Source organism: Aulonocara stuartgranti (assembly GCF_965226115.1).
Source record: "Aulonocara stuartgranti genome assembly, chromosome: 20".
NCBI classification, from domain to species: Eukaryota; Metazoa; Chordata; class Actinopteri; order Cichliformes; family Cichlidae; genus Aulonocara; species Aulonocara stuartgranti.
In genome coordinates this window covers 31,211,072-31,224,148 of record NC_138956.1, presented here as the reverse complement: position 1 = coordinate 31,224,148, position 13,077 = coordinate 31,211,072, and positions in this window count along the sequence as shown.

The window sequence follows — 13,077 nt, the reverse complement described above, 5'->3', positions numbered from 1 at the left end:
TTCTGATCAACCTTAAATATTCTGGGCATATAAGCTAAAACGGTCTCTTCATTTTCGAGAGGAAAATTGTAAATTAATAGACCCAAAGAAGACAGTGACTCATCAACTACTCCCTTCCTGTACTGCGCCAGGGACAGATGTAGTCCTATTCATCGGAGACTCTGTATGTTTGCTAATAGCTTATACGGAATGAAAATATCCAGAACTCGACCCTTTGAATGTCATGCGGTATTTACACGGGCACACGTGAGGGAGGACAGTACACACACAGTTTTGAATCCTCCTTCAAATAACAAATAACAACAAGAAGGGGACTCACATGCTACCCCGAGGCTGCAGTTGCTATGGAGATAGCTTGTTTGGTGTTCGGCCCTTTTTCGGGAGGAGGGCTGTGTGAATGAACCTTGTGTTCAGGAAGTCTCTGGATATGACATCATCATGGGTGAAAAAGAAGCACGTGGGCTTCTCTGCATGAGGCGTCTGCGGCCCACTCGCGCACAGATATGCCTGGATGACTAATGTGCCCTTTAGCACTCTATGGTGTAATGAGTTTGGAGTGCATACAGATTAACTGTGTGAAATCGGTTAAGAATGAAATACATGATGAGCATGGCATTTCATTCAGCTCATTTTTGTGTTATTTCCAAAAAAAAAAAAAAGCGCTCTGAGATCATCCTCACAAAAAGGCCATCAAGCTCAACTGAGCACAAAATTTATATTTTGTTAACTGCAAATGAAACGCCACACTTAAATCCAGATTTAAAACATGCCCAAGTCACAACTGGCTAATTACTTCATTAGCCGGCCGTTTAGGTGCATTGATATGGCGTTAAAATATGAGTAAATATGGCAGTGGAAGCTGCTGAGCAACAGTTGTGTGGAATAAAGGTGGCTTTATCCTCTTGCAGACACTTTGAAGACTCATTTTTTCAGACATGAGTCAGTGTCCTGGGCTTCAGGTGAGTAACTGCTCCTCGTAGTATTGGGTTTAGTGGGTGAAAAACTTTAAATGCTATAAAAAATAAAGACCATAATTAGACATGATGCATTTTGGCAATATTATGGTTTTATTTAAATTAAATATGCTTTTGATTATGTCCATTTAGCAGAACTTAAAATGACCAACTTTTAATCATAATCTCACTTTGACTCAGGTGAAACACAGATTGGGAAATGACCTTAAAAAAGATTAAATCTGGTATAAATATCGCGTATCCCAGCTAAAAATGATGAAACATAACATGCACAATTTATAGCTTGTATTACAGTGACAGCTAGTGAGACCAGAGAAAACTAAAAGTAAATGGTGAGCTCTGCTGATGTCCTGCAGAGGGAGACAAGAACTTGTGAATGGAGCTCTGAAACAGGAGGGGCTGTTTGACAGCTCTCCACTGGAATCAAGAGACAGTTACTGAGGTACAGAACACAAGTACACTGTTTTTGGAATAATGGGAATACTTCAACAGCGTGCTTTCTATTTTTTCAACCACTGAACTGGCAAATTCATTCACTTCAGAATTGAATTTAACGGGGCACACATGAGCAGCTCACAAAAGCTTCTTTGACAAAGCAGCTGCATGCTTAATTTAGCCTTTTAAATACATTTTATGATGTTATACCGTTCTGAAACCATTTTTGGCACCTAAACAGTAGATGCCGCAAATGCAGCTTATGAAATACAAATGCAAGTCTGAATCACATTGCTCTAAAAGGGGTTCAGTTTCCCTTGGATGAACAAAAAAGACTGAAAATTACATAAAAGAGCTGATGGGCAAAAATAGATTTGACAAACAGGAAAGAGCCTCTTTATGGTTAGCTAGAAGTGCACAGTTACAGATGTGTTTGGCATGGGAAATATACACAGCGGATGTCACTTTGTAATCATAACATAAGCCTAAATCATCAGTGTTTCAAGGACTCTCAGTGATAGGTTAGTAAGAGATGTGTGTGCTGTGCAGACTGTAAAACATGCAGAAATGTAAGATGTATTGAGATCTACATTAGAAAATGAGCTGATCGTTGAGCACACTGCAATAACTAATTTAATACGTTAAAAACGTTAACAAATCTCTGCCTGGACAGTAAACTCCAGAGAATGGAGAATGAGAAGAAATACAATTAACGTGATTATTTATCTTCCTGCATAAACCGTATCAAACTGATTCAGAATAGTTGTGTTAGCTTAAAAAAATTAAGAGTCAGTGGCTGTTACATCAGGATACAAATCATGAACAAGACAAAAAATTAAGTCTTCCAACTAATTTACATGTATCTAACTCCTAAGTACAGTTCTGTCTATATATTTTTGCACATTTGTTGTATTCTTGCTCCTGTGTACCATCAACGTGTTTTAAATATAGCAATTAAGATATTATTGAAGTGTAGTCTTTCAGCTTTACATCAAAAGTCTTAACAAAGTCTATCTTAGGAATTATGGCCATTTTTATACATATCTGCCCATTTTCAGAGGCTCAAAAATAATTAGACAACTGACCAACAAGCAGTTTTATGGGCAGGTGAGGCCTGCTTCCTTGTTGTTTTTCTTTTATGCAGCAAAAGATCTAGAGAAAAGATCTAAATGCAGTTTCAAGTGTTGAAACTGCATTTAGACATGTCAGTGTTAGTGGGTGTGGGTGTGGGGGATCAGAGAGACAGCAAAAACCTTATGAGTGGCCAAATCAATAATCTGGTGCATTTATTAAAAGAAGGAACGCACTATTTAGCTCAATAACAAGCCAACAGTTAATGCAATGCATTAACTGTCTATGAATTGAACCTGAAAGTTTTTCACTTCAATCACATCTCCATTGTTTTATTTAAAATCCACTGTAGTGATGTACCAAGGCAAAACCTCTAAAAACTGGCCATTCTCCAAAAATGTATGGACCTAACTGTAAAAAAAACAGCATGACATATATTGTATGTGTCTGTATGTAACTTGTATATGCTATATTCTATTAGATTATTCTCCACCTATGTGACAACTCAACTGAGCGTCCATGGCTATAGTGCATAAATGTCAAAGGGAATATTTGCAGGGGCAGAAACCAGTCAGGTGAGGGCCACGACCTGAGTGTGTACACTTGTTTTCAAGAGTCATTAAAAGTTGAACGCCTGTGGAACTTGTTAAATGTCTAAGTGTTTTTAAAGTTATGTAGTGACAGTAAGATGGGGTGAGTGCTGAGCACCTCAGTTTTGGAAGTCTTGAAGAATTGTTGGAAACTGTGGAGTTGACTACGGTGAGAAGCGCTCACAATGAAACTCTACATACAAATAACTGTTAGTAATTTATAAAAATGCACAGAGCAAACTGTTGATGTAATTTAATAATATAATAATATTAAACTTAACCCCTAGAGGTTACTTGCTCTTGTTCGATGTGCTTCAAATTGTTATTTGACGCCAACCAATAAATTAAGAATACAAATTTGTTATAAGATGAACAGTGAAAGGGGATGTTATTTTTAAATGCCAAACAGTGATACAGTTAAATGCTTTGCTTTGTTTTAGGTGCGACTGGTTTGGTTACTGGGAGTCCACTCAGTTACAGGGTTGGTTTTTGGCTAGCATTGTTCTTTTCAAAGGTAAAATACCATCAGTGTTCCACCAGTGGGCGGCTGGCTTCCTGGCTGTGGTACAACTGTCTGTCCTCTCCTCTGTAGTCTCTTTTAGACTTTTAGTGTTTGTACTCTGGAGCTGACTTGACAAACAGAAGGTTTATATTCTGCATTACTCATCAAGCAATTTGATACCTTATTTGATACCTCGATGTATTACCTAACATCCTCAAATTATATTTTGCAAAACACCTTCAATACATTAATGTGAAAATCCTGAAAGAACTGTATAATGCCTCAGGCTGCGTATCCTTGCATTCAAGGCAAATGAAACAAAATAAATGCTTTCTCAGTTGTGCAGATCAAGGCCAAAAACATCCACAGGCGGACTTTAATAGTCTATTAGACTTTATGTTTTGTCATCACTGGACAAAAGAAATCAATAATAACCTTTCAGCACAGTGTAATTTAAGTGCTCTGAGAGGGAAGTAGACTGGCGCACCTCCTTGAGGCTTTGTTTTCATGCTTGTAGCCTGTGAGGGACACAGATCTTATACACTTGATCAGAGAAATCAGATCAGGAAAGCAGATTAAAATAGTAAAAAGAGCAAAGCAGTTCATGCACAGAAAAGGCTATGGTGGTGCAATGGGTTTAGTGCAGAGGAATTTCACCAGGGAGAGCAGAGTTTCAACCCTGTGAAGCCGTGAATTCAGGGTTGGCTTTCTGATTCCATAAGAAGCAGGTGCGTTTGCCTGTGGTCATGTCATTAGTGGGGCTTACAAGAAAGGATGAGCTTCGGCAAGGGTCTGTCTCCTTTTTAGATTTCGGGTGTTTGTTAGTTTTTTGCCCCACTATATATATATATATATATATATATATATATATATATATATATATATATATATATATATATATATATATATATATATATATATATATATATATATATATATATATGAATTGAGATCGTCCCCACCCAGGGACACCAATAGCAGCTGGATAGCTGATTTTATATATATATATATATGCTATACAATGGGCTACATCCCCACAGAAATTTTTAGTGACAAATGATAAATGTCTGGATGCAGAGCACATTTTAATTTACACCTACAGCGACAAAACAAAGGCAGTGAATGTGGAGAGCAAAACAAACTGTTCTAATGGTTCATTATCTATTATCACCAGGTGGCGAAATCCCACTCTTGCTCCTAGGTTAACAGTGACATCAGCTCTGAAGTGGTCCAGAGGCTCATTAAATCAGAGGAAACAGACTCCTCTGGTAAATACAGCTGCCGCCCACCACCAGCACAAGCATCGCACTGATATATAGTTCATTTCTATAGTTCCTTCCACAGGAAGCAGTGTTAAAGGTCCTGTGTTTACATAATGCTTTCTTCATACTGTAGTCCTTAGGGGACTAATCGGGAGGATAACCACTGAATATATACATATGTGGATTTATGTAAAAGGCACTATTTTGAAACCGTGCTTAGTGACATCTCATCTGTTGTATGTCGAAGGCAAATATTTTCCTGAAGAAATAATAATAATACACTCAAAACACACTCAGCTGCAATCAATCGTTCCATTGTTATGATCGGTGTTTGCTTTGTTCTTTTCCTTCGTGTGCCGCCTTCTTTGCGTTGCCATTTCCTGTTTTTCACACCGACTTCCAGCATCTGTCAGTAGGTGTGTTTGTTTTTTTCAGTTACAGGTGGGCATACATGTGGGTGCAGGGTTGGTGGTCAGCTAGTTTTGCGAGCTTATGATAGACTTAGCCTTTGTTTGAAATACACAACATTGTATTGTTAATGAAGTCTATGAGGAATCGAATCCCTTTCTTTAATCATAAGGATGATTGTAATACTTTCAAAACAATGCGACTGGAGAGATTGCTGTAATATTTTGGATATTAAAGATAATAAAATCATGAAAGTAATTCTGGTAAAAGCTTCATATTTGTGATTTAAATTGAATTATTCAGTACTGTGCAACTTTGAGCTGTGCATTTATACCATCACTATATTTGATGTTTTGAAACCTCACATGACAGGTGGATCTGAATGAGCAACCATGGGACACTGCAGACTCATATGGTAGCATCACATCACAAACTCGGTCGAAACTTAACCTTACCATGCTTTATTTTTCTTTTTTACTCTAACTTGGACCATCATTTAAAAAAAAAACATGGTGGATTGATTCAATAAGAAGTAACGACCAATTGAGACCAGGAAAAGGTTCACTAAGCTCATAGATGAAGGCAGCCAAAGAGGTTTCCCACAGACTTCCCTGCAATCTCTGCAGTTGTTTTTGCAATCTGAGGAGTCGCCCCCTGCTGGCTATTAAGAACACTACACATTTAAGATGCTTCCACAGTGAATGAAATGGATATTTCCATTCACAGATATATTTTGTTGTGTTTAATGCTAATTATGTCTCTTGAACAATCTTGCTGATCTGAGCTGAACTTCTAAATGTAATTATTACTTTTTCAGTGTTGTTATCTAAGACCTAGCATTGTTGTAGACTGTTCTCGCTGGCTTTCATTTTATGCTTTGACAATTGAAAACGGACACAACAGTAAGAATTTTCATACTGAACATTTTACCCTTGACATGATATTGACATGATGGAATTTCTGCAATAATTCTGTATCTTTACTACATTCTTGCTGCAAATATAGAATAAATGTGACTTTTCCTGCAGTGTTACAGGTGTCATTTGAGGGTTACGTGACATTTACATAAGTATTTCTGCATTTATTCTTGTGGCAGAGGAGTGGGTGACTTCTGGAGCACACAATAGCTAATTTAATTTCCCCTTCTTGATTTTTCTAACCCACAGTTATGCTTAAAGTCATCAGGCCATGCTACTCTGAAGCTACAAACTACAGTAAGCCTTTGTGGTGCTATGGCTGATAATGCTGTAAGACTAGTAGATCTTATCTATGACTGTTTCCTCCACTTTTCAAATTATTTCTGGTTATCACAGAAGCAGTAAGAACTTGATGGTGTGAAGATGTTCACCCACAATGGTGCTTTTTCCTTCTTTTTTTTCTTTTTTGCACTTGTTCCTGTCTAGTTGTTGTCATAGAGAGTGTTTCAGTGAAGTGCTACCAGTAAGTCAAGACCTCTGTTATGATGGACTCTCACATTTCACATGCACTCACTGCGTGGACGCCTCAGGAGAATAAAAATGGCATCAGGAGTTTTATCTCGGGAATCATTATTTAAATGTGCAGTTTTCTAGAGTGAAGCAGGGGAGATGTGCCCTGCAAAATCTGGAAAACGTGTATTTGTCCCTCTCAGTAAAAACATGAAAGCAGCAGAAGACATATATTTGTGCTATTAAAGCTTATAAAAATAAAAACATATCCACAATAAATTGACACAGAAAAAAATAAATAGCCTGTATTCCAGTCCTGCACTCAAGAATACAACTAAAATTGCCAGAACATCATTTATTTTGTTTTGTATGATTATATGATTAAGACTTACAGTCAGTAACTTAGACCACTGATTCATTCCAAATGTACTTATTGTGTTTACAGTAAGTTATGGTAATAAGCTGAATGATAATTTTCCCAGCAACTTGGATAAACACAGACCTTTAGCATTCAGTTGTATGTCAACACAATTCCAAAGAGGAAAGACATCAGCAACCATCTTAGAGAAGCGACTATTGCTGCCCATCCATCTGGGAAGGGTTATAAACATTTTCAAACAATTTGAGGTCCATTATTATGCACTGAGAAAGATTATTCACGAGTGAAAAATACTGAAGATGATCTTCCCAGTATGTCCTGGCAAATTTGCCTCAAGGTCAGACCATGTAATGTTCAGAGATATTGTAAAAACCTACAAGCTACATCCCAGACATCCATCAGGTAGCATGTTAGATGTTACAGTTAATGACAGTACAATTAAAGGCAAGATAAAATAAGTATGTGGTTTTTTTTTTTATTGGAAATGTTGGCAAGAGAAAGCCTCAGCTTTATGAGGACAGACTAGACCACTGTGGAAAGGCTGTAATTGAACGCCCCTCCCTGAACCTGGGTCTAGTGGAGGGTTTTTTCTTACTGTTAAAGGGGAGTTTTTCCTTTCCACTGCTCATAGAAGTCAACTGGTAGTTGTGGTTTTCTCTGTTCTCTCTGTAGGGTCTTTACCTTACAGCAGGGGTGGGAGAACTCCAGCCCTCAAGGGCCGGTGTCCTGCAGGTTTTACATGTGTCCTTGATCTAACACAGCAGATTTAAATGGCTAAATTACCTCCTCAACATGTCTTGAAGTTCTCCAGAGTCCTGGGAATGAACTAATCATTTGCTTCAGGGGTGTTGACCCAGGGTGAGATCTAAAACCTGCAGGACACTGGCTCTCGAGGCCTGGAGTTGGCCTCCTCTGACTTACACGATAAAAAGCTTTGAGGCAAATGTTGTGATTTTGTGCTATATAAATAAAATTGAAGGAACTTGAATTAAATTAATGGACAGTGCCACATTTGGTGAAAACCAAGCAGGACTTCCTACCATCTGTCAATGGTCAGTGCAAAGAGGAATGATTTGGGGTTTTTCCTGCAGCCACAGAGCCGGGGCATCTTCCACCCCCCAGTCACTGAGTTGACAACTCCTCTCTATACCAAAGTATGCTACAGTCAAATTTCAGGGCATGTGAAGCTTGGCTAAATTGAGTCATTAAACAGGACAATTACCCCAAGGCTAGCTGAAAATCTACAAAAGAATTGCCTAAAAAGAAAAGAATGAAGGTGTTCCAGTTATTCCAGTCAAAGTTCAGACCTCAAAATGATTAAAATGCTGTGGTGGGACCTTAAGAGGGCTGTGCATTAAGAAATACTTGCAGCCTCAATGAACTGAAGCAATGTTGTAAAGAAGAGTGGGTCAGAATTCTGATTACGACTTGCGGTCATACAAAAACAATTACTTGAAATTACTGCTGCTAAAGGTTTTTCTGTAAGCTGTTGAGTATGTGCTTAGTTTTCATTTAATAAATAATGAAACAGTGCAATATGTAATGTGTTGTTATTCATCTAAGGTTGTATTTAAAAATTTAGAACCTGGTAAAGACCAGAGGGGAAACCTTAGAGAATATACTTTCTTTTTCACATGACTGTTCGCTGATATTAGCATGTTAGCCCTGTCATAACTGCCAGTGTGAGACGTTATCATTTAGCCCAGTGGTTCCCAAACCTTTTTTGCTGGGCCCCCTTTGTTTTACAAGAAAAATGTTCGTCCCCCCCACCCACGCACAAACACATCCTCCAACCACACACGCCCATATTTTGCTCCATTGCGGTTTATTTCACACCTCAAACATTTAGTAAACAATTAAGCAAATACAAGTAATCTGCAATAAATTACAGGTAGTAAGAAAGTAAACTACTAACTCTTTTACGCTACGTCCACACCTACATGGGTATTTTTGAAAACGCAGCTGTTTCGTCCACACGTAAACGGCGTTTCGAATCACCGAAAATGGAGATTATTTAAAACTCCTTTTTACGTGTTTACGTGTGGACGAGGAATACAGAGTTCGTCAAGCAACGTCAAAGGTATGTGCCTTTTTTCACGTCACGCTGTGTGCCACGTTATTGTTTACATGAGATGAATTGCAGAATGGCAGATAGAGACAAAATACTGTTAATATGACTATCTGCAGGTTTTACATGCTTACATACACACGCAGTTACTGTCCCTCCATTTAGAAAGGCAGAGGCATCACGGTGTGATTATTTTACATGTATTGTTTGTTTTTTTCCCCCCTGTGTAATAATACTCAACATTGCTATCAATGCATTTTTCAAAAAAATGCCTCTCTGTACAAAATGGGTTTAAAAACATAAACAACTGTGGGATACTGTTTGTCCGTGATTTGAACCGGGGAACAAATCGTGGCAGGACCAGCCTGATGTTATTTGTATCCCGCTGTAACTTTACTGTATAAAGAGCAAACATCTCCAAAATGTCAGGAGTAGTTAGTGATTTGAGCAGCCGAAGGGAAAACCAATTCTGCAGGGGAGACCTACCTTGGCACTTGTGCAGGTGAAACCAAAGGGCAGATATGCTTCACCACATTTTCTCTTCTTTGGCTTAGAATGACGTTGGTTTGGAAACATATTCAGCTATGCTTCATCTCCTGTTTTGCGTTTCTGTGGCCGCCTGGTGATAGCAATGTCCAAGCCTTGTTTTTTTTTTTTCCTTTTTCATACTGCGCCCCCCCCCCCGGGGGGTGGGCTCCACACTTTGGGAAGGTCTGATTTAGCCAAACCTCCTTTCTGCCTGTCCGTAAAGAGCTGGGTATACAATTGTGAATGGAGCCTTTTTAAAATTTTGTTCATCTGGCCCCAAACTACATTAAATTATTAATATCTCTAACAGTTTTTGGGATGACCTTGTTCAATTTTGGTGTTGACTATACTTCATTATACCGTATTTGATTCCTTTACAAGAAACAAAAAAATTTGAACAGAATTCACAGCTTTTAAAATTAGTTCCTTTTTCAGTTTGTTACATTTGTGTATTATAGTTTTAATTTTTGAACCATCATTCCTAATTATGAAAAAGGAAGACCCATATCGTCTTCAATGGTGAAAATGGTGAAAAACTGGCAAAGAGCGGGAAAACATGTCAAGTTGAAAACTGACACCACAGATGTCCTGTTACTTCACTTATACATCAAATCCAAGAGCTAATTTACATCCAGTGGAAACATGAATATGAGTGAAAAATCTGACAAAAATAAAATAAAAATCTAAGTAGTTGCGCAACCTCCCCAAGAGAGAGCTGGCAAACAAACAAAACCAAAGCACCACCACTAAATCTTCAATTTTACATTCATTGATTAAATATAAAATCTGATCAGCTGCATTTTAAATGCTTTTTAATGCGTTCAGTAATTACAGAGACAGTGACAAGACCAGCGTGGAATAATGATATTTCTCTAACAAAGTTTGAGCAAGATAAAAAAATAGATAAGTAAATGCATTTTTCATTACATTTAATAGAATGACATTGTTGTAATTTGCTAATAATAGCCATCATCACAGAGACCTGGGACCCCATTAAATGGCACACAACAGAGCTGATAGAGTATTGCCTGCACAGATTGCGCTGAGAGGAGAGGCTGTTATTTTGCACAGCTATAATCAAAGCCATAGTGATCAACAGACCTGCTGAGTTATAAGCTGACATCTCCTTAACACTAACAGCAGACGTTGGCTCTTGGCGCTTAAAGTAGATTTAGAGAAAAGCAGAGTAGAAGGAGAGAGTGAGTGGAGGAGAGAGGAGAACGACTTTTTGGCATCTCTGTGCTTTCCCCTGGTAATTTGAATTTTTTTTAATCACTACGCGTTTCTGTGAAGCCTAACCAGGCAAACAAAGAGGCTTCAAACAATGCAAAAAAACCAAGAGAAGACCTTGGATCTGGCCTTGCTGAATTAATGAACCACAACTAATTGGGTATTCAGTTACTCTAAGCCCTTTGCCAAACAGGTCATATTCAGTATTCAGCCCAACAGGAGTGGTTAATCCCCACAATTGACTTTAATCTAATTAGAAAACAGATCTCATGTGTATTTTTTAGTAAAAAACACACACATTTGTTTTCAGTCTGTTGCATAAAAAGTATCCAAAAACACCAGTTTCATTAGATGGATCTCCCCTGCTGTTGGCGGATGGAAATACAGCGTTTATAAAAATACAAATTCATCAAACTGCATGTGCATCGCATGTTCATGCATACTACATCTACACTCTTCAGCTCATGCCTCAACTCCGTCACATAGCAACGATTTGGTCTCCATAGAAACGGAATTAAATTTATAACAAAGGATATTTATAACAAACTTTCATCAACAAATTCCCTGAATAGAAAATGCTATTCTAGCAAAGCTTATTCTTTGTTTTTGTTTTTGTACTCATCGAGGGACTGCCTGAGATGTTCTGGTCGTTCGTTTCAGGTATAACAATATAAAAAATGCAACTTGGAACGCAATAATGGTTCATTCATTCACTTAAGATGCTGGGAAAACACCAGATAAATATATATATACTTTATTTAGTGTTGAAAGCTCTTTATTTTAAATAGGAAAAAAATGTAAGGAAAATGGTTTTTAAACTTTATTTAGGGGGGAATCATAAAGTTTTTTAAGCATTTTCAACATATTTTTTTTTTAAATCAGATTTTTCTGGGGTTTACATACATGTATGACAACTGAAACTAAAGTTATAGCTTTCTTTATAATAACCCAGAAAACAGAAAGCTGAACAAAACCTTAATTTAAACAAAATACATTTAGATCTCATTTTAGAGTCTGCCTAAATGGATGGAGTTGCCTATTTTTTTTTTATTGGTAAATCAAATGTGGATGTTCAATCTTTTATTGCTCTAAGCTTGTTAAAAGATTCTCCAGACTAAGAAGCAGAGAAGTTAATTATTCAACAGACTAAATAGATTTACTGGGACTTTACTTCGCACTGGACTCAATACTTCACAGTGGCATTTAACTCCCCTGAGCCTGAACAGATACCGTTTTTAACACAATAGTCTTCAGCTCTGGTCTTTGAGATTCAGTTCTTGGCAAGTTTAATAATTTAAAAATTATAGCCACCCTACATATTGATTTAAACTGTTCTATTATTGCATACTTAGAATGAAGATCAGACACTATAGACTATAGACACTGTAGGCAGGATATCAAGTCCACTCTGCGTTTGCTTTATATTTCTTTGAATGACTGGTTGTTTATAGAAGCTTCATAGGTATATCTGTAAAGAAAAGTCTGAAAGATCTTTCAAACCATTTTCAAGATGATGTACAGTACATGTTTCTCGTTTTCACAACTCTCCCGGTGACCAGATGACAGTGTCTCTGCAGGGATGCGTCCTGCTGCTGTCCATGAAGCCAAAGGTCATCAGCTGCTCACCGTCAGCAGGATGAGAGTCTTAAAAACTTGCTGCACAGTGGGAACTCTCACTTTCCTGTGGAGCGATTAACAGGAAAGCAACTTTTTTTCTTCTTTTTTGTTGAGAAGGAATCATGAATGAAAACAGAGCTGGGGAAGAACGAATAACTTTACAATCACTTGTGTAATAGTTGCATTCACTGCTGCAATAACTGAAATGGCTGTAGTGAAAACTTATGTTAACAAGAGGGAGGAACAGGGGTGAAGAGTGGAGGAAGGTGCACACAGGTGGACTAAATTGTATGTAAAAGGTGCAATCTGAAACAGATAGGAGGCTGTACGGTGGTGGCAGAGGGAATGTTGGATATATTGGACAAAGGATTTTTAATGTGGAGCTGCCAGGGACAAGGAAAAGGAGAACACCACAGCACTGGTTTACTGAGGTCATAAAGGAAGCTAGAGAGTTGGTGGGACTGAAAAGGAACATGAACGTGATTTATTGATGAACAGAAATTAGGTAGAGGTGGTTGGTGGTTAGACTCTGATGGTGCGTCTCAGCAGAACTGCACCCCAGCTGTGAAAGGGATTAGAGCAGGAC